The 23,272-nt window shown below is 44.1% G+C and overlaps 1 long non-coding RNA gene across 1 annotated transcript; it reads right to left on the reverse strand.

Annotated features, from left to right (window-relative positions):
* Nucleotides 1–11,816: 11,816 nt before the first annotated feature.
* Nucleotides 11,817–18,767, reverse strand: LOC116224423. Its single transcript, XR_004165579.2, has 2 exons — nucleotides 18,561–18,767; nucleotides 11,817–11,883 (listed from the first exon to the last, which is right to left on the reverse strand). It is a non-coding gene; the product is annotated as an uncharacterized LOC116224423 (long non-coding RNA).
* Nucleotides 18,768–23,272: the final 4,505 nt, after the last annotated feature.

The following is a 23,272-nucleotide window of genomic DNA, read 5'->3' on the forward strand; positions in this document are numbered from 1 at the left end:
GGAGAGTCCAAACGACTGAACCCCAGGCAGGCCCGCTGGGCCCTTTTCTTCAGCCGTTTCGACTTTGTGGTCACCTATCGCCCAGGTTCCAAGAACGGTAAGGCGGATGCCCTTTCACGCCTCCACACGACTCAGGCCGAGCCAGCAGCGTCGGAACCCATCATTCCTTCCTCTAAGGTTGTGGCCGCCGTACGCTGTCAACTGGAGGAGGAGATTCGACAGGCACAAGGACCGTCACCGGCTCCCTCCGAGACTCCTCAGGGCCTTCTGTTTGTGCCCCCATCCTGTCGCACGAAGGCCTTAGAGTGGGCACACGCCTCCCGATTGGCCGGCCATCCAGGGGTCCGACGCACCCTGGAATTACTCCGGAGACGGTTCTGGTGGCCGAAACTCCGCCAGGGATGTGACAGGGTATGTGGCAGCTTGCACGGTGTGCATGGTGGCTAAACCAGATAACCACAGACCTGCAGGACTCTTACAACCCCTTCCGGTCCCACGTCGCCCCTGGACCCATATCTCCCTTGATTTCATTACGGGGCTTCCCCCGTCACAAGGGAACACCGCCATCCTCGTGGTGGTGGATCGCTTTTCCAAGGCCGCTCGCTTCATTGCCCTGCCCAAACTCCCCACGGCCAAACAGACGGCGGAGATTATGGTGAGAGAGGTGGTGCGCTACCACGGACCCCCAGAAGACCTCGTTAGCGACCGAGGTCCCCAGTTCGTGGCACGATTCTGGAAGGCTTTCTGGGGTAACTTGGGAGCTTCAGTCAGTCTGACCTCGGGCTACCACCCCCAGTCCAACGGGCAGACGGAGCGAGTCAACCAGGCACTCGAAATTTACCTCCGGTGCTACACCTCAAAAGACCCCACCAAGTGGAGTCAGAACCTTCTGTGGGCCGAGGTAGCCCACAACCAACAGTGGAGCGCTGCCACGGCTACCTCCCCCTTTGAAATCATGTGGGGATATCCCCCTCACTTGTTCCCCTCCTCCCCAGAGAATGGGGATGTGCCCGTGGCTCGCAGCTCGGTGGCTCGCCTCCGCAACCGCTGGCAGCAGGCTCGTCGGGCCCTGCTCCAGTCACAAAGACAAATGAGGCAACAGGCAGACCGGCGCCGACGACCGGGTTCGACCCTGAAGATTGGCCAGCGAGTCTGGCTGTCCACAAAGGGCCTGGCCCTGAAAGGGGAGACCCGGAAATTGGCCCCACGGTGCGTTGGACCGTTCCGGATTCTCCGGAAGATATCCAAGACGGCTTTCCATCTGGAGCTACCACGCTCTATGCGGGTTCACCCCGTTTTCCATCGGTCCGTACTACGCCCAGCCACCTCCTCCCCTCTGTGTCCAGAGCTCCCAGCCCCACCACCACCCAAGTTCATCGCCGGAGGTCTCACCTACACCGTTCACCGGATTATGGATGTACGCAAGGTCGGGAGGTCCACGCAGTACTTGGTGGACTGGAAGGGCTATGGGCCGGAGGAGCGCAGCTGGATCCCCGCCAAGAACATTGTGGACAAATCCCTTATCCAACAGTTTCGGGCCTCTTCCCTTGGGCCGTCAGGAGTCGCCAGGGGGGACTCGGAGGGGGGGTTCTGTCACATCCGCGCACGGTCGCCAGTCCTCTAGAGGGCGACACTCATCCTAGAGCACATAGCACTAACCTTTTCTTCTACACTGGGCTACACCTGCGGTGATCACCACTTCCTACTTAAGCACTGGGTGCCCTTCCCTCTTCACTCTGTCATGGAGTTTCGTGAGTACACTTTCTCTTGTTCCTTCTTCTCTCAGGAAGACTTTGTTTGTGGGTCTTGACCCCGTTTGTGTAATGCTAATGTTATCGCGGGTTAGCCGCGACAGCCATTGACTATCACTAGTGTTGTGCATCTACGCCGAAGGGAATACTTCTTTCTTGTGGATCATACTTTCTCTTGTGGATTACCTCATATGGATTACCTTCTGTTGGACTAACCATTCTACTGTGGAATGTACCGTTGTTAAGTGAGACTGTTAGGCTATGAACTTTGCTAACCTAGCAGTGTTTGCTACTGTGTAGATCTGGCTAACTAGCCTACTGTGAATAAACTATTTTGTTGCACCTGACCTGCAATCTGCGTGTGTGCCTGAAAACCCCGGCCTGATACTCGTGACACTCGTGATTCCTACTAACCATGCTCAGAAGCCATATATCTCCATATTCATCCCCACCAATCGCGTGTATGTTGATTGTGTTGATGGTTATTCTAAAACAAACAGACAAGGCCAGGGATCACCATTAAATATCACGCAAAGGAATCAAACCTCAGCTCCCAGGTGTTCCTCACACGCTCCGTTACCTAAATTGGTCCTCTTATGAATACGAGTCGCATTTGTTTTAAAGGAGACTAATAGTCCAGTGGATTGCTAGGAGTATTAGCATTCAGGTGAACGGTGCAGTAACTTGCACTCAGGGATGTGCGTTTTCACCAGGTGTCCCCAGAGCTTTCCCACATGTGTGGTTATCCCTGTAAGCCTCCCCAGCGAGGGAGCCATCACTTTATGTATTCATAATCATACTAGGAATTATTCATCAGCATGTGTTAGCCTAACCAGGTTGGTTCCCAGATGACTCTATCCGGTCACACACAATATGTGTGCGGTTACATGGCTAGGCTGCCTCACAGAATTTAAATGTTATTCTGCAGACCATGGAGACTGAGGCTTCCATGAAGGCCTAAGTAAGCAGTTTGTGGTGATCTGGGTGTAGTCCTTTGAAACCACAGTGAAGAGAATGGTTTTGACTGAATGACAGAATCCTTGAACTGATATCAAGGATGTGAATACAAATTATGGTTCATGAATATGTTCAGGGTTTTTTTTTCTCTCCCTTGCTGCCTCTACCCATGCATATATTGTGTTCTTTTGACATATGTCAATGTTGAAACATTTTATCCTGTTCTGTTTTCTGCGAACTCTGAGAATAATCTCCAGCCTAGTCCAGTACAAAAGGTCAGAACTTCCTCTGATCTCACAGGAGGTTATAAGAGTCAACATTTTAGCTGACTGTATCAACCTTTTTATTGTCCCACTGATCAACTCATCAATTAATGTATTATGTAAATAAGAAAAAAAAGATACGAAACTCAACTGAAGACCTTCACAAAAATAACGGTAAAAGCCAACTTGGCTTTGAGGCGGTAGAGCAGGTCTGTTTGTATAACAGCCATGGCTAACATGCATGAAATGGCCCTGGGCAGGAATATTGACTTCTTTAGGGACATTTCAGGAGACAATCAAGCCACTGTAGACCGGTGTGATTGGATAGAGAAGAGTGTGTAAATCAGTGTGTCCTTGAGCCGACTAAGACGATTGCAGAGAAAGAGAATACAGACATATAACCTCTTAATGCAGGTATATTATGCAAGTAAAATAACGGTAGGTTCTTAAGCCTGTGTTATTTAATGTCTGGCTGCTAGCAGTCCATCATTCATATTTAACATTTCATAAGATTTTGTTGATCTGGGCCAAAGACATTCACAAAGCATTTTATCTTACCACCAAGAGGACTCCTAAATTGCACAAAAAATGTCTAACTAAAGGTTTTCTCCTAAATCCTATTCACAAAGCTGCTGAGGCCAACTTTGACTAAGGCGAAGCGAGAACTCCTGAGCTGAGAGAAAGACTCTGTTGCTATGGGTGACGTCAGGTCTCATGCACACGCTTGCTTTCAATAACTTAGCTGATGCGCTACATGGCCTACCACTAATAAGATCGACAGATAAATAAATAAATAAAGGTGACGGGCTTGAAAATGAAATAACAATGCAATTCTCTACCCATAGACTGAGTATCTTCCTAAAGTTTTCTGTAAGATGACACATTTGTGTCGATAATACAATGTTACAATTAATTCAATTTCAACGATGAATGCATTGCTTTGGTTGGTTGCTGGCATTATTGCATTTCTTACAAGCTCCACAATTATTCTCCCGTGATTGATATCTTTTTGAAGTGATTCTGCATCTGCACTCCAAAACACGGGGACGTGAAATGACAGAAACTGCTGTTTTCGGTTTGGGAGTTGGTCTTAGTGAGTCCTTAGAGAGTCCTCTTGACTACTTCTTAGTTTTGCCAGACTTAGGTGCTACTTTTAACGCTAAGGGGCTTTGCGAATTCCTTAGTCCCAAAGTTAAGATGATTTGTGAAAAAGATTTTATGTCTGACATTGTCTCAATAGCAGGCATGTTTGATTGGTGACTTTCTTTAAGAAGAGTATGGCAGCGTACCATCTGACACCTAGTAACAGGAACACCAAGGACACAGCTTAGAACGTTCTGGAGTATATGTGTGAGAATGGCTGCATTCATTGCATCATAAATTGCTCTGGAAATGGCAATGTGTCAGGGAAGTTCATCAGTTTTTGTATCTCTTGACTCCACCTCTTTCCCCAATCATTATTTCCAACCCCCCCCCCCCCCCCCCACACACACACACACACACACACATACACAAGTCTTCTGGGGGGAACTTACAAAAAGACAATAGAATAATGCCTCCACATTACAATTTCATCAATAATGTATGTGTGTGCCCACCTTACCTAATGTGTGTGCATGTGTGTGTAGGTGTGGGTGAGAGGATCATATGATGCTGAAGTGATACAGGGCTCATCTGCTCTGAGTCTGTTGGTTCCCCAAAGACATCTTGTGCATTAAATCACAAAATTCAAATTAGAGATAATTAGCACCTGAATTATTTATTCAGTGTGCATAGTGTGTATTCCTGCTGCCCACTGACTCCTGCATATCAGAAAACACTTTAGGGTTGTAGGCCCACACTACAGAGGACACACACACACACACACACACACACACACACACACACACACACACACACACACACACACACACACACACACACACACACATAAATCAATAATTTCCATTTTGATTGCAGCTGCTCACCCTGAGCATAGAGTAGTGAATTATGCAGATGAGAGGGGCCTCTATGCTGGTGTTAATTCCTGAAGGGAGGTGTATAATTCACGCAAACAAAAATAAATACATTCATGTGAACCAATGGTGGGCCCGATGGGAAAGTTAAGGGCAAGGAAGTCAGAAAGTTCACTCATTTGGAAGACTCACACACACTCTCTCTCACACACGCAGCAAGACAGCGAAGAGTAGAGCAATACTCATATGGTCCTGATGACACTGCTGTGGGTGTGAGACTCCAGAGAGAGAGAGATACCAGGTGCTACACAAGCACACACTCACACAGAGAATTCTGTGTTTATACCGGTTTCCCGTTGCTTCGCATGACCTTCTGTCCTCTCCGTACTGGTCTTACAGGTGAGGTGTTTTCTGTTCATTAAAATGATTTCAGACACACAATACTGTGGGTCTGTTTACCTTCTTACCATAAAAGAGAGAGACAGTCGCTTTGAGTTGATTTGGTTTATCTCTTGCCTCAGGCCACAGTTGTTTATCACTCAAAACAAATACCTGTGTAACGACTGATTTATTACATCCATCCCATTTTTCTTTCAACCTGTAGTACATGATTATTCAAATAAAAATACCCCTCCACCCACTCCTCTTGAATTTCTCCTGCTCACACTCATCAGCTCAATGCTATCCATATCTAATCCTCACATCTCAACATTTCATTTCATTGCAGACTATAATTACAGTGAAGCTACAGTACATTAAGAAATGATTCTGCCGAGTGGAACTAATTAGCATGTTATACAAAGAGCTCAAATGAGAGCGAACCGGATTCAGTGAGTGTTTGCCCGCAACTATACAGTAAATAGGGTCGAGATCTCTCCCACTGTCTTGATGAGAGTGTGTGCGGGTGCTTGCCAGGATATCTGCCTGGCAGTCCAGACGATAATTCCAGAGTTAATATTTCATCAGATGAATAATTCAGCAGGTGTGTGTGTGTGTGTCAGTGTGAGTGTGTGTGAGAGAGGGAGAGAGAGAGAGAGAGAGAGAGAGAGAGCTTTACTCAGGGATGAGATGGAAGATAAGATGCTTGGCGGCCTTTCCACAGCAGATCAAACTTGATCAAGTTGTATTATACGAGTATCCAGATTCTGTTCAGGATTAGCGTAACAGAATCAGGTGGCTTTCCCTCCAGAAATGATTGTATTTTATTCCATTTATATGTATTGTTACAATACATCATATTATGTATGTATGTATTTAGCCTTGTTCAAATGTCTGAATCAGGATGTTAAAATGTGATGTAATACATTGTTCACACAAACTGTTGAAGATGATGAGCCATGGTGAAGATGGTTGTTTAGTTTCTTAATGGCCAGTTGAACAACACAGACATGGCATCTTCTGGCTTCAGTATTCTCTTAAATCAGACACAACCTGTCGATAGAAAAGCAGGGAAGTACGGACTAGACCACTTTCACCCATTACTTCTACATCTACGTTATTATGCTGCATATGCATGACATGGATTGAACCTCAAAAATACTTTTATTTATGTCTGTATTTGAGGGTGAGTCAAGTTTCTGATTCTCTGTTTGTGGTGACTGCGACCTTCACAGATGTTTAACTTAATCCAACCATTTCCTCCTAAAATCATGTGTTGGCATAGACTGGGACATTTGCTATGTTATATAAAACGGTGCTGAGACTACAAAGACTTTGATCCTCAATGTCATGTTGATCCTTTTGTCACTCCAGTTTCTCAAACTCACGATTGGAGAATCACATAAATAAGCCTTTCACAATGCCTATAAAAACTCTCCTCGGGTAATGAGGCGAAGCATATAAATCAACAGCAACTGCGAGCTCAGTGTAAACATGTCACCAAGAAAGATACATTTTGTGGTTCTTTTAGCTTGTTTCATGTTTTTATGTAGCAGACAGAAACATTAGCATGCTATATGCCATTTTTGTTCCTTGTGTTTATACCTGGTGTGAGAAGGTGCAATCACCCCTTCTCACTGTGGCAAAGACTCATGTTGCCCTGCAAGAGACGGGTCTTCCCCTCTGGAATGGTTGGGTCCGGGCTCCCCCGCATCAATGGTTGGAGCTAATGGGACCAATTGAGCCCAATGGGCTGCCCTATTTAAAGAGTGACTCTCTCCATGAGGAGGGAGCTTTTTGGAAGAGACAGGCATGAGAGGCCATGATAAGGTGTAAGAGCAAACAAACACTTCCCTGCTGTGAGATACTATTTCTTTGTGCTTTGTTTTTGTGCCTAGTTTCTGTGCCTTGTGTTGTGCCTAGTTTCGGTGCCTTGTTTTGTACTTAGTTCCGTGCTTAGTTTCTGTGCCTAGTTTGGGGCCTAGCATGTGCCTAGGGGGCATAGTTTCTTGAGTTACTGTGAGTACTGTCTGTATTTTTATTTATGCTTGTGTGTTTTGTGGGCACATATTTTGGGGGCTGATACCGGAGGGTTCCCCCCTTTGTAAATAAATATATATTTTTTTATAAGAGCCACCATCTCCTGCACCCTTATTCCCAACTACACCACCCAGTCCAGTCGCCATATCCCAAAAGCTTGGGGTGACCGCCTCGGTCCCTCACACCTGGTGAATAAAAGGGTACACAGCGATATTGCCTGTAGAGCACCACATGTGCTTACTGAGGGTAAGTAACAATGTTGATCAGTATTGTATGTGTGGGTGAGTTTTAGATTACATTGATGTAGCTTTTATTACACTGATACATACAAGTACAATGTAAATTTATAACATTCATATTACAAGTCTGTCAGGCCGAGGCTTTTTGCCAATGAAATATTAACTAGCAGGCTCTTTTTAAAACCAGTGGATGAATGTAAGGTGGAAGTTTATCACCTGCAATGTCCCATTTCTTTGCCAGGGTAATCTTGTTGCAACCACACAAAGAAAAATGGGTTTCTCTGTGAAACCACAAAAAATAACTATTTGGGCTATGACACACACACAAACAGCAATTTGTGTGTGTGTGTGTGTGTGTGTGTGTGTGTGTGTGCGTGTGTCTAGCAAGTTGTTATACAGCCACAAACCTAAAACAAAGCCAATGTCTAAAGGCTTAGTCCCTTAAGGATACATCTTATTTTTATATCAATTCCTTTCCATAAACAGACCGTTGAATCTTGCAGCATGGTTATGTGTGATTCTCCAGGTAATCTTCAATCTGTTCAACCCCCTGCTCGCCCAAGTCCCAGCAGAGGAGTGCAATGTCAATATCTTTCGCTTGACTGTCTGATTTCCTTTGGAACGGCATTGATTGTTTCTGGCAGAAATACACCCAATACCATCTGTCCTAGCTCAAATCCCTGACTGATGGGACACACAGATCATTTGTTGATTCTGTCATGTCTTTCTTTTTTATACCGTAGAGCTGACTAATGCACACAATAGTGTAGTGAGGAAAAGCAAAGCAAATCCAACCATCAAAACCTGAAATACATTTAATTTATTATGGAAAATGTACAATAAAACATTTACTTCCAACAAGACTGCAGTTACTTTTAGATGCCAAAGACCATGCCAGCTAACCCCAGCTAAAACTAGGGGAGTTGGGTCAGGCTAAGCCTGAACCAAAGTGGGAATATCTTCCTGTCCCTCTGTGTGAAAAAGTACCTACGATGTAAAATGAAAGAAACAAAAGTAGTTAAAATGGTAGATAATAAGTAGGTTTAATAAACATATCTAAGTACAAAGTGTATAGTGATAACTGAACAGGTCACATGAGTGTTTGAACATATTACTGGCTAAAATCTATAGTGTCATACTGTCTTATGATTTCAACTGGAATATATACATTTTCTGAATATATTGTAGCGTGCCAGAGGGGATTGTGTGCTTCTGTGTGTGTGTGACAGTTCGGCCCATTCTGCTGTGTGTGTGTGTGTGTGTGCCTGTTAGGATGATTAATGTTTCATTTTGTGCCTAATGTGCCATTTTTGAATCTACCCGTGTTTTTAGCCTGTGTTAATGTTAGCGTTTATGTCTGTTATCCTTTTTGAGTCTGTGTGCTGTGCCTAATTGAGTGTGTGTGATTCTCTGTTCTCATATTCACCCACCTCTACCTAGTGTGTTGTATAAGACCTTCTGCCTTTCCTGCCTATTGTATCAGTCAGACTGAACGCTGTGCTTCATTAATAAAAAGTAAGACGCCTGGTTCCTGCTCCATTGGCCCAAAGATGACCACACTTGAAGAGAACCAGCTGCAGCCGGAGGGGTCACGGCCAAAGAGCCATAGCCAAAGAGAGGTTGAGATGTGTTTGCCAACGACGCCCGCGGCAAGCTGATCACCTGCTGCAGAGGCGAGAAGTAGAGCCTGTGCACCTAACGCTGCCGACTTATGCTTATACGCTCGATGGGGCTACCCCAATTTGATGACAGCAAACAAGAGAAACTTGCACTTCAAGTTTTCGTTCAGGATTTGCAGCCAGAGCAATTCAGGGAGCACATTCGCCTCAGTGCACCTGGGTCCCTGGCAGCAGCCTTGGACAAGCTCGAGACATTGTGTGCACCAGGCCGACCTGGAAAAGAGTGAGGAGGTTGAAGGGAGCGAGGAGGAAGAAGAGGCAACTTGTCAGGCGGGGACCCCTGAGGGCGGAAGGGCAGTCCGAGGGGTTCTACCAATGTGGGGAACCAGGGCACATTGTCCGTCATTGCTCAGCACCAGCAATTTACAACCCAGAACCTTAGACACAACTGTGGCTCAGTTAGCAGGGCTGACCCCATGGGCTTTATGTTGACTGCAACATAGAACGCATCCTAAGCCCTGCACCATCCGGGACCAGTGCATCTAGGACCGGTGCATCATTGGGCTGGATCTGCTGGCTATGCGGGGTGGCTACGGTGGATGTGTGCAGAGCTAAACTACTTTCTGACCGTATTGCTGCTGGCTGCTCCAGAGAAGCCTCCAGTCCAGAGTCGCAGAGTGCGTCGCAAGCTGAGGAGAGCTGCTCCCGCCATGCCTTCACCTCCAGAGGGTCCTCGTGCTCCCACCTCCAGCTAAGACAGAGGCCTCCACCTCAATGCCGTCTGCCCCGGAGAAATCTCTGTGTCACTGCCACCGTTACCACCACTCTGTGAGGAGGAAGAGAGCCAGCATTGTCAGCTGAGACGCAGCGGCTCCAGTGGTGGCTGCTCTGCGGGCTGCCACTCCGAGCGAGGATGACACCTCCGGAGCAGCAGCAGCGACAGCAGCACCCCGGGTGGTCCATGGCTTGATGAAGGCAGGCCACTTCGGAATCGCCATCATGCCCCAGCACTTGAAAGACTGCCTGGGTCATTTGCAACAATTGACTGGCCTGGTGGGGGCTAAGTAGCGTGCAGGATGTATTACGGCTTCTGTGTGTGTGTGTGTGTGTGTGTGTGTTATCTGTGTGTGAGATAGTTTGTTCCATAATGCTGTGCATCTGTGCCTGTTAGGATGGTTAATGTTTAATTCTGTGTTTAACGTTCCATTTTCCAATGTACCTGTGTTTTTTAGCCTGTGTTAATGTCGGCATGTATTTCTGTTATCCTTTTTAAGTCCGCATAATTGAGTGTATGTGATTCTCTGTTGTTAGCATATTCACCCACCCCTATCTAATGTGTTGTGTATAAGACTACCTTCTGTATCAGTCTGACTGAATGTTGCGTCGCCTAAATAAACAGCAAGACGCCAAAGAGAAGCCTGGTTGGAGCTCCATTTGCTACAATACATTTTTAAATATCAGAATACTGGAAATGCCGTGTGAGTGATGACTGGCGTTGGGTTTTTCTTTTTCACTCTGACTGTAGCTCTTCCCTTTAAACGCGTTGCTTTTGAAGTTTTATTTATATTTCCCTTCCATCTCCGCTCTCCCACTGTTCCTTTAAAGGCCCACATGGGACACCATGTCAATTTCCTCCTCTACTCTACTTTTTTCTGTGTCAACATCATTTCAAAACTTCCCTTTCATCATTTTTTTTTTTTTTTCCCATGTGACGCTTTATGTGTCAGAATTTTGCGATCATCCCTCTGGAATGGGTGCGGGGCAGCAGCCTTAGAACTGTAATTACACTTTACTGTCATTGTCAAATGCACGCCATTTAAATCTGTTAACATTTCAATTAGTGCAGACGAGAAGCTCTTTGTAGTTTTTATTAGGAAACAGAGCTCTGATTTAAGTGATTGGGATTCTTTTGAAAGTCATGGCGAGGTTAATGGGGGCTTCTATGTGTTGGATGATAAAGTAATTAACGCCGTCGAAAAAACGAAAAGACGTTTGGTTGCATAGCGCAGTATTTAACGCGGGTGAAGATGGTGGTTCGTGGGGCTGAAAGTAGTTTGTGTTATCTGCCTGCCTCGTGCTCTTGTCAGAACTGCTGCATTTTTCTTTGTGAGTTCTTGTATGGAGACGGAGCATGTGCACAAGGTCATAACTCAAGGATTGAGTTGATTTTGTAATTGTAGGGCTGCACACTTACCTACAATGTGGTGCATTCACAAGCCAGTGACACGCGAGGGTGACTAATGCCCACATTGTAAGCCAATTGTAACCCAGGTTCTTGCAATAACAGCATAAAACAAAGTATTAAATACTTTCATACTGAATGGTACTTCACCTGAGCCAGTCGACATACAAATAGCACAAGGGCGCGCACACACACACACACACACTCACAGAGTTAAATAAACACACACACACACACACACACACACACACACACTTATGCAAACACACAATGGGTTTCCAGATCCCAATGGGACCTTGAACATCTTTAAGCACAAGATTGCTCTCTTCATCATGCTCACTGCCCACAGGCTACCCATTCATCCAGCAGAGGCAGGCACACTGAGGGTACTATACCAAACTTTATTTAGAAAGAGGGTCTTCGTCCTTTTCCCCTGTGCTCTGTCCTGTGTCTTCTACCTGAAGTGCATCAGTTCACCTGGGGCTCTGCTTCATTCCCCCTGAAAGAATCAAACACACACACAACACACACACACACACACACACACACACACAAATACAGGGAGACAGAGGGAGAATGAGGGAGAAAGAGAGAGAGAGAGATGTTTTAGCTTGGTCAGCTCAGAGCAAGATGTTTGGTCACCCAAAAATCATAAACATTGGGTCTGCTCTGTTTTGTCATCTAAGGTCTGTGACCTGTAGCTCAAAAAATTAAGTAAATCAGGAGCCTCCCTATCCTGCCACAGGCAAAAGCCAATCACATCCTTTATTATTCCACAGTGGCATGAAATACTTGATTCTGATTGGAAGACACATCCCAATATACACAAATAGAGATTCAAGGACATCCAATCAAAAGCTCAGTCTCATTTTATATCAGGGGTCTGTATAATGGTTACCAGTGACAGTGTGATAGTGTAATGTAATTCTTCAAGTATAATAAAGAATTACATTTTTGCATGAAATGTAAAGTGAAGATTATGCCTTTACAGGACTCCCTAGCTTTGTTGCAAAAAATTGGCTCTCAAAGTGCCCCTCTGCACACATACACTTGGTGGATGAAACTCCACTCTTACTGAGGAAGATGTCTTTTAAATGGTAAGAAAAACTTTATGTGACTGATGAGTCATTATCCAGACACGAAATGCACGCTACTTCCTAGTAGGACGCCATACAATTGAATGAATTTAGTAATTTCCGCCACAGAATATTATCTTGCTATTTGCAAAGTGATATAATAAATAGAACATAAATAGGTGTATATGCACACAATAAATGAAACTGCTTTTTAATAAAGCACCTGATGTAAGGTGATGCATAGCATTTATGTCAGATACAAATCTTAATGAGATCTACTGTGAATCAACCTGGCCAAGTAGCTGTTTGTTTAACCAGTTGTATGAGCAATGCCTGTTACTCTAAAATCAACGATTAATAGAAACTCTGAGGCTAATTTGTGTCCATGGGGGGGGGGGGGTTAGACCCCCATAGGGATGGCTTAGCCCCACATAACCATAATTATCCAGCAGCGTCCAGGGGAATCTATTGCGAGAGGAGAAAAGCAAGGTTTAATCGCATAACATCACTCAGTAGAAAACACAGACCATTTGCAATTGTGTTTTGTCAATGTAAAAAAAAAAACGCTTCTATTTTGTGCAAAACTGTAATGGACACCTGGACACATGTCTGAATGCCGCACATTGTCAAGTTGACTACAACTATTTTGGTGGTGCTTACTCTCATCAGTTTTTCTAACATCAGATCCCAACCAGGCAAGCTACACACGTTTGTACAGCCTATGTTCTCTGCTTGATGAATTACCAACAACAATTTTAGGGTCTAGCAAACAGCCATTACAGATTTCCGTGTTTGTTTATTGAGTCAGTGAGCCTGATTGATGAGTTAGCATTAAGTTGCACCAATTGCTTGCAAAAGCATGTTTTCATTCCCTGTTCTTCTGCTTAGGGCAGTGTAAAGAACACACAAACAACACATACACTCAAATCCTTTTGCAAGCATGTTTTTTTTAGGTCTCACACACACAGTCAGTGCACAACACACACATGCAAACACACACACGCACGCACACACACACACACACACACACACACACACACACACACACACACACACACACACACACACACACACACACACACCACACACAACACACACACACACACACACACACACACACACACACACACACCACACACACACACACACACACACACACACACACACACACACACACACACACACACACACACACACACAGTGTCCACTGTGCCTGCAGCAACTTCTTTGATTACCCATGATTTTCAAAGCACTGGCTTTGACAACTGTACAGTTTAAAGGTCAGTGTTGAACAGCAATGCCCAGCAAATTGCCGAAGGCCTTTAGGAGGAGAGCAGATGGGTTGCGATACGCGTAGTTTTAAAACAGTCCCTGCAGGATCTTATTTTTTCTTTCAATTTCCTGAGGGAATTTTTATATAAATTGTGATTCCACCAGGATCTCAAGAGGGTTTGTTGTGATTATAATGGCCAAAAGTAACTGAATTTCCTGCAGGATCCTTCAATTTGCCTGAATTCGGGAAAACGCAAGATCGTGAAATCCTGGAGAGACTGTTTAAAGTACGTAGCATGACCCTTTGTACAAGCAACTCTGCTATGAGACTTAGTTAAGAGACTTCCCTGTGCACATTCATCAATTATCATTTAATACAGGGGGTTATGTATTATGAAATGTTTAAGATCTGTGCACTGAGATTAAATTACTGAGCTATTAAACTTGTAGATAAAGGTTATTTTTATCTTTTAAAGATTATATTTATAAACATGGGAAGCTCCATTGGGCAGCCAGACAAAGAACATAACACCAGAGCAATGGAAGCATTTGAAGCATTGGAGCTCTATTTGCTGGTAGTCTTCACTCGGCAGCTACCATCCCACAGGGAAAATATCAGCCCTTTTTTCCTTTATTGCCTAAAACAATCCACACCGCTCGGATTCAAGGTCAACTGATAGATTTCATTCCTTTAATTTTCTCAGCTGTATTTCTCTTTCTCACTGCCCCCCTCCCGATCACCCTTAGCGTATGTTCTCGCTCCCTCTCTCAGATGAAGCTGGCGATGGACTGTTATACCCTATTTTACAGCCAAGATGAACGGAGTTATTGAGTCATATTGCAATCGATTTAGGGAATGGTACAATTTGATGTGGGTCCTCACTTTGCTGTGTCCACCCTGGCAGAGGTCTTTTGGCTGTGTGTGTGTGTGTCTGTGTGTGTGTCTGTGTGTGTGTCTGTGTGTGTGTGTGTGTGTGTGTGTGTGTGTCTGTGTGTGTGTGTGTGTGTGTGTGTGTGTGTGTGTGTGTGTGTGTGTGTGTGTGTGTGTGTGTGTGTGTGTGTGCCCGCACATTGTAGGAATTACTTTTAAACCACAAGCAGGGCCAGACAACTTTTTCATTTCCACAATGACTATAAGGAAGAAAGCTGGCGTGGTGAGTTCACTGGGCCTGTGTGGCCCTATTTGATACCTCAAAGTAATCAATAGTCAATAGCCTACACTCCCCTACCACCCATCTCACAACACAAAGCGATCTTCAACCTACATGTAACTCCATATCTATCTGCCCCTGCTCTGTGTTTGTGTTTTATAAGATAGCTCATATCAAACTCATGAGAAAAAGATGAAGGCAGAGAGAGCTAACATAATGATAAAAATGGAGAGAAAGAGAAGAGAGAGTGTGAGAGTGATTTCTTTTTTTTAATTGGGGACTAGTTGGACGCTTGTGAGAACATCTGACTCACATGATCTTCTGTACTCTGAATAAGTAAGCTCGCTGCAGCTCCTCGAGTCTACTAATGAGTACTGTACACAATAGACTTGAGGAGGGAAAGGAAAATCAATAAAAGTAATATATCATGGTGTTTCCTCTTGAGAAATGTTATGAATGCACTAGTGCCAAGTATCGACAGCTTTTTGTTAGTCTGCACTGGGTCAGCTTCTGGCAAAGGCGTCTTACTACTTTCAATGACCACATGCTGACCCCCAAAGGTGGTGCTTATCAAAATCACAGTGAGAGGTTGACCAGAGAGTTAGTTTTCATTACTGAAGCCAGTAATATCCAGATATTTTGGGAAAGGGGATGTATTGTTGAAGAGATACCTTATGACTGTATGTCCAATCATATCATTCAATAAAATAGATATAAAACTTGAGTCAACCTGTGAGGTTTAAATACGTTTCCCTTTTAGCTATTCAGATTCTGGGATGCATCTCAAATGATTGTCTATGTCACCTGACATGACGATGCTATGTTATCATGAGAAACTCACAGTACATGTCTGTTCCTACAGGGATCAACTGACATGATAGTGCTATGTTATCATGAGAAACTCTCAGTACATGTCTGTTCCTACAGGGATCAACTGACATGATGGTGCTATGTTATCATGAGAAACTCTCAGTACATGTCTGTTCCTACAGGGATCAACTGACATTCAGACAGCAGAGACAAGCACTACATGTCTTATCCACACAAGCTTACATATGTTGCCTTACACACACACCACACACACACACACACACACACACACACACACACACACACACACACACACACACACAAACACACACACAGACAGACAGACTCACACACACACACAGGGCAGTGGCACATCATTATTGAATGCTGAAACGCCTCTTCCTCCTGCCTATGTGGCCTCACAGGTACTCAATTTCAGCGTGCCAATCCCTTTCCTGTGTGTACTGCTGACTAACACTCCCCCCCCCCCACACACACACACGCACACACAGACAGCAAGGGAAAGCCAACCAGGCTTGGATTCTAACAGTGGCATCTCTGAGGTGCCAGTACGTTTGTGTGTGTGTGTGTGTGTGTCTGGTGTGTGTGTATGTGTGTGTGTTTGTGTGTGTCTGGATTTAGTTCAGGTTCTGTGTGTGTTTGGGCTAACACACCCCCAGCATATCTCTGCAGCTAAACTCTCTCCAGAGCAGCAGCACCCCAATCCTGCTGCGCTCCTGCAGCTACTAGAGAAGCATTAGAGCTGTAGTTGAGCTGTGTGTGTGTGTGTGTGTGTGGAGGGGGGGGGGCTCTTCATGACAGGGAAGGAGAATGTTCTTGACTGTTTGAATGCCTTTGTAAAGATCTACAATGTAGTGATATTGCCAGGTGCGATATAGATATAGATTCTTAAATTAGGCATTAACCTCTGTCACTACATGAGACACTCGCATGAACGATGCCAACAATCCTCTGTTGAAACCACCAATATCCTGTGTCTCTAGAGGGGGGGGGGGGGGGGGGTGTTGTGTCTGTGTGTGAGTGTATGGGGTTTGTGTGCGTGTGCTTGTCTGTGAATTCCCCACAGAAATTTCACAGTGAATGAGATGTGTGTGTCTTCCTGTGGCATCTTTAACTCATATGCCGAAGCACTTATGGCATTTGTTGCTTATGAGAGCCATAAGTCAAACTGCAGTTTTCAATTATGACAAATCAGACACTAACACATATCTGATTTTACAATTGGCTACATTAATAGGTTAAAGAGGGAGTTTTGGTCTAAAGCTAGCAAGCCACCTTCCTAAAAAGCATGAAATAACATTGCAAACACCACCACCAATTGGCACTGATAAAAACTTGCTAACATGCTAACTGGCATCTTTTGGCACAATTGTTTGTGATATAATGCCGTGAAGACTTTTCTCACATTTTCCCGAACAGCAGAACTGCATTGTGCATAGCCTGGAAGGGGATGACACATATGTTTATCTGTCCTTCACAACGAGCGCAAGACAAGCTCAACATTAGACTTTGACAATGGTAAGCGATGATTATGCGGTGAGTAGATCAGCTCATGTATACATTTGTAGTGTTTCTATTGTTTGCCAATTATAAACCAGCTCTTATGATTTTTTTTATACTCTGTCAGTGGTAGCTGCATGGCTGGCTATGTACGTTAACCAAAGCTAAGCCTTACTTAAAATGTCCATGCCTACCAGTACTAACCTTAGCTGAAGCTCAATGCTCACCTGTTTAGGAGAAAATTAAAATTAAAATTCTTCTGTGCTCTTAGCTGTCTCCATCTTTCAAATGCATCTCCAATGTTTAGAAGGATGCCGAGGCTTTTTTGGTTGGGTAGATTCAAACATTATCTCTGTTGGTCCAGTTTGTTTGCTAACTTTTAATGGTGGTTGCAAGCTGTGTTTGTGTTCTTTTCTGGCAACCCAGGGTGTCAAAAGGGCGGAAGCAGACATTCTGCTCTGGAACTGAAATTTTAAAAGGAGAATTTACTGGCTGTAGCATTGTTGTCAGAGGAGCCAGTGTTTCAGTTTAGAATGTTTGCATAATATATGATATTATCACGTTCATTTTATAATTTAGTACAGAGGATTTATTACATACTGGTCCTTTAAGTATGGTTACAAATATCCACCTGACTGCCTTAACACACACAGGCAAGGCAAATCAACATTTTTCTACATTATTTTGCAGCCCCTCTCCATGTTCAACACCTGCTGTGTTCTCTGCAACTCTTTGATCATGTGCTACACCGTGATGCTTTCATCTCCGAACTTCAAACCAGCACCTGCCCGGAGCACCGTCACCCCGCCCCCCAAGGACTCTCTGCACCTCACCCGACACTACAGCCCCTGTGAAATTTCAGTATCTTATATTATTTCTGGTCAATTACACCAAGAAGACCACCATCTTTGGAGAAATGTCTAAATAGACAGATAAACGGTAAAGTAATGACAGGCTTCTGCATGAGTGGCAGCACTTTGCCCTCTGTCAAAAAGTATATTTTCCCGACTGTAGGATACAGTGTCCAACTTCTAACCGCAATGGACAGCTGAAGTGAAATTAGTAAACATTCCAGATATACAAGAACTTCTGGGTAGCCTCTGACATCAACATGTCCTTAAACACGAACTACAGCCACGGATAAATTGCAAACGAAAGAGATGAGACGATATCTTAGACTCCATCAGCTGTTTCTGTGTTGAGTGAATGCATGCACTACATCTGGTGCTGGTTACAGCACTGAAGCTTTTATCAACACCAGTTGACAGCGTGAGCAAGAAACTTTGTCGTTACCGTTCACTAAAAACAAATGTTTTCATGTCAGATGTAAAGTGAAGCTTTCTTACCCCGCAGTGCAGTTGGCTCGGTGTGACGTCTCTTTGAATCATGTTGTGCAGTGAGATCGTCCATTCCTCCTGCATATTTCTGCAGGGTTCCTCAGTTACCACAGTCATTGAATGAGGCTCCCCTCTATGTGTCAGAGGGGGATACGACTTTGATTGGCTGGCGCAGTCAGTCTTCTTCTGAAGAAGAGAGACTTCTGCAAGCGATGTGTGCGGAAATGAGATGGACCAGAACGGACAGAGCGCCACAAAGAACTCCATAACGAGGTTCTTTTATAAAAGCACAGTGCTACAATGACAAAAACACCACATAAATTACGGTTTTATAAGTCATAGATCACAAACATGTTCACCTTAATTACTGCTATTTACATTGTTTTGTAGAAAGCATATCTTTTATGAAATTAAAAGACAACAGCAGCTATAAAGAAGTACAAATTAAACGTTGTAATGGGCCACTTTTTAACATTGCTTTCCTTGTCTCAATTAACTATTAATGTATGGAATTATGTTTGTAGACTACAGGACACAATGTGTAACAAGCGTATTTGGGTGCAAGCTGGTGTAAGTAATGTTCACACTATGTTGTCCGTAAGTGAGTGAGGTAATCAGTGCTATGAGGCAACATTCTGCATTGAAAATCATGTTGATTATGTGGACTTAATTTATTTTGCAAAGCAAAAATAGCTCCAACTACCTTATATAAATAAATAAAATAAAGGTTCTCACTGTAAGCGTTCCCCATGACAAACTTTAAGTGCTAGGAATATCTACCCTACAAAAACTTTCATCCAAATCCAAAGGGGTCAACTATCTGCCTACACTGATTTCGTCTGACTCTCTCAGTTTGGTGTGTGTGCTCTGATAATTCTGCTGATCATACGCAGTCCTGGCTCCGTAAATGGGAAAAAAAAGTGGTTTGAAGCAAAATGTTCCTTCAGCATGGAAAGGGGGGGGGGGTAATTTGACTGGCTGTTGAGCTCAAATATCAACAACATTTCACTGACTCATCACCGACTCCACCTGTAAGTGCAAAACTGGAGGCTGGAGTGTCATGTAAACAATATATGGAGGACATATATGTACTGACCTGTTCCCTGTTTTTAAATCAGTCCAGTGCTCCAAAAGAACCACCTTACCATGGACGGATTATGAAGCCATGGGCCCCTGGGCTTGGACATGTAAAAGCCCAACACTTCCAGATGTCAGTAGTCTAACCGAAATGGTAATGTTTGCCCTCCCAAAGTCCAAATTGCAATGTGGGAACCAACTGAAGTGAGGGGAAAAGGGGGGAAAGACAGGAGTTGAAAACAGATGGAGAGGAGGGGGGAGGAAGACGGCCTCTGCTTCACACTCTATGATTTGGTTTTCATTAGCAAAGTCAGCTCTGGTGATGATTTGCGGATCTGGGTTTGCAGTGGTAATCCAGCTGCAGTGCATTTTGCCGAGGGATTACGGAATGACAACCTCAAGTGAGACGAGAGATGTAAGGGCATCTAAAGCCTTGTTCCTATTAAGTGCACGTCGCAATGTGGTACTGGAGCCCCGTATACACACGCGCACACATCAAAGATGCATGTCCAAATCCTCAATAGGATTTCATCATCACTGCGTTTTTTTTCTTTCATTTTCATTTCTTTCTTCCGTCCATTCGCCATCCCTCTCTGCCTTGAATCCTTTTCCCCCAAATCACTTTTCACACTCCTTTTCTTTCTAAAGGACTCCAGCTCTTTGATGCTGTACTCTGCCAGCATCCCTGCACCAGGGCCTCTCCTGAGTGAGAGGAGTGTGTGTACCTACATTATTACACGCACACGCACACACACACACACACACACACACACACACACACACGGATGGATGGAAAAAAATAAGACTGTACATTTATGCAAGTGCACTTGCACATGTGCATACATGTACACACACAACAGGACCATATATGCATTCAAATACACACACACACATATACACACACATGCAGACACACTTCATATATGCTTAGAGTATAAATGAAGGAACAGAAGTAGTGAAGTTAAAGCAAATAAGCAATCCTCTCAGGTGTTTGTCACACTCTTTTGAAATCCTTTTAAATTCGTTTTTACCCTTTAAAGAGATGTGAAGAGGAAGATGAGAGGAAAGAAAAGTACTTTCTAAGCTTACTTGGCTGTGTGGTTCATCCGAGACACTGGGCTTTATTTTTTTTTTTCTGCCCTCCACAGATCTCTTGGGAGAAGGGCAAGCTAACCATTCAATCCCAAGTAATTAACTTCAGTGAGACCTAAGGTGCAACCGAGGCAGGCACTGCCATACTTAAAGCACATTTCCATTGTGCATATGCCTGGAACTCCCCAGGGAACAATGGGTCTTAAATGGGCCCACTTGAAATGACAAGTGGATATCACAGTGCCGTACCTGTCATGTGTTGACATGTTTTTGTGTTTGGCAAATCACATGGGGTGAATGAAAGTGTGACAGATATTACTTTCACAAGATGTTGAGCCTTTTTTCACACCAGTGATAGACTGTAATACAGAATCAACAGCAAAACACTGGCATGACTCATCTCAAGGCCTTCATATATCATGAATTTATAGGCAATATTTGATTCCTAACACAGACGTAAACTTGTTTTTGTAGGCTGCCCCCTTGGAGGTATGTCAGTACTCCTGAGACTGTTACCATTCAGTCAAGTCGTGGGCCTGGTGTGTATTGGCCGTCTGTGGCTTAGACTAGTATAATTCTAAATCTGTTCTCGTGAAACCTGATGAAGTTATATTTTTGTACTATTTTGACGAGGCCCATCTGAGTATCACACCCGAGGAGAGTGTTGTCAGCATACACTAAATTACCTTCTTATTTCAAGTTAAATAGAAACCAAAGCATTTGTACTGATGTTGAGAGAAAAGTAATACTGCATGCCATCCAGTGAGACTTCAACAAGACTCTTGATGCAGATGAGAGAGATTGAGATGTTCATTGAGATGTTGAATGTTCAAAGACCTCTCAGTCCTTCAGTCCTTCATTCCTGAAAGGCAGCATGGCATTAAAGTGTTGAGTATGAGGGACTGCATGTGACAGAGCACCACAGAGATGGTGAAGGCGGAGGAAAAACATGCATCCATCTTCTGTGTTACGTCAGCGGGTACATTTTCTATTGACAGGAACAAGTAATGACTCATTTTTTAAATGGCTGCTGCAGGAAACTGACATATTCCAGAGAAAATCATCTACCATGAGCAGGTACCAATCACACACACACAACACACACACACACACAAACACACACAGACCGTAACAGTGATGAACTTGAACACTGAACCTTCAACTTGAATTTCAACAAACCATCTGTGAAGTCTCTGTAGGTGGGCTAGCCAAATAAAGTGTTACCGAGACACCAAAAGAGCACTGAAAACTCAGTGCCCACAGTAACGCCGGTGGGATCTGAGCGCAACCACAGATCTGAACCACAGTCACCACAGCTGTGCAAAGACTGAACCACACAAACCCAGCAGGGCAGCAGCAGCTGCGCCAAGTCCCCCACTTCCCTGTTACGCGGGAGGCCTAATTGGCCTAATTTGCATAGACTTAAGTCCATTTACTCACTTGAAAAATCAAAGGCTTTTTGACAGTGTGATAAAAAATAAATAGAGTAAACAAATCTCACCACAAATGCTGCTAAACCACAAAACAACAGATGAGAGATGAAATGTCATTGCTAAATCAAAGACGACTAACATGGGGCGAGGGCAAAGAGCAGTTCAGTGCAGTCTTCCATGAAACCGCCAAACAAAATAAGCAGGTTCATTTGTTCATTGCCGCTCCATGTAGCCCTGCAGTAGAACTAGCATGGGCAAACGCATGGGCAGGCACCACCACGTAGTACTGACTGATGATGTGTGGTGACAGGATAGTGAGTTGTGTGAGCGCCACAAAGGCGATGGACTGCAGAATACGCATTTAATAATGTGGAAGCACTAGCATGCTCAACACACACACATGCATGCACACACACACACACACACATGCATGCACACACACACACACACACGCACACACACACACACTCACACACACACAGAGACCCACACAAACACACATGCTTGCAGGCACACACACACACACACATACAAACTAACACAAACACAGCTTTAAAATGATGTCCCACCCCCAACACACATGCTGGAGGTACACACATGCAAACACACACACACACACACACACACACACACACACACACACACAAACACACACACACACACTTACATTTTTACATCATAAAAACACATCCAAAATGTCACCTCTGATTAAAGAAGCGATTAGTAAAGATTTCCCCTGTCATAGGAATGTGGATTGAAAGCCCCTGTCTGCTGTGGCCAGTGATGTCACAAAGGAGAGATTGAAGGAAATATGAGATTTTAATTACGGATATTGCTGGCTCTTTGTTGACCTTTAAGTGAGTGATCGACAGTGGCCTGCTGGGCCATCTGTGCATTTCAGGGAGATCAGGGATGTAGGTCATCTGTGGAGATTCTGAGATATCAAAGGTCATCATGGAATTAATTTGGGGGTTGTTGGAAGGTCAGATATAAAGTTGATCACATAGAAATGGTATTTATTGATAAAAAATTATTATGCAGGAAATGTATGTATAGCAGATGTGAAAATGTAATAATAAAGGTAGCATTTGAAGCATATTTTTAAGTATAGCTGTTTTT

Source organism: Clupea harengus, chromosome 17 (genome assembly GCF_900700415.2).
Source record: "Clupea harengus chromosome 17, Ch_v2.0.2, whole genome shotgun sequence".
NCBI lineage: Eukaryota > Metazoa > Chordata > Actinopteri > Clupeiformes > Clupeidae > Clupea > Clupea harengus.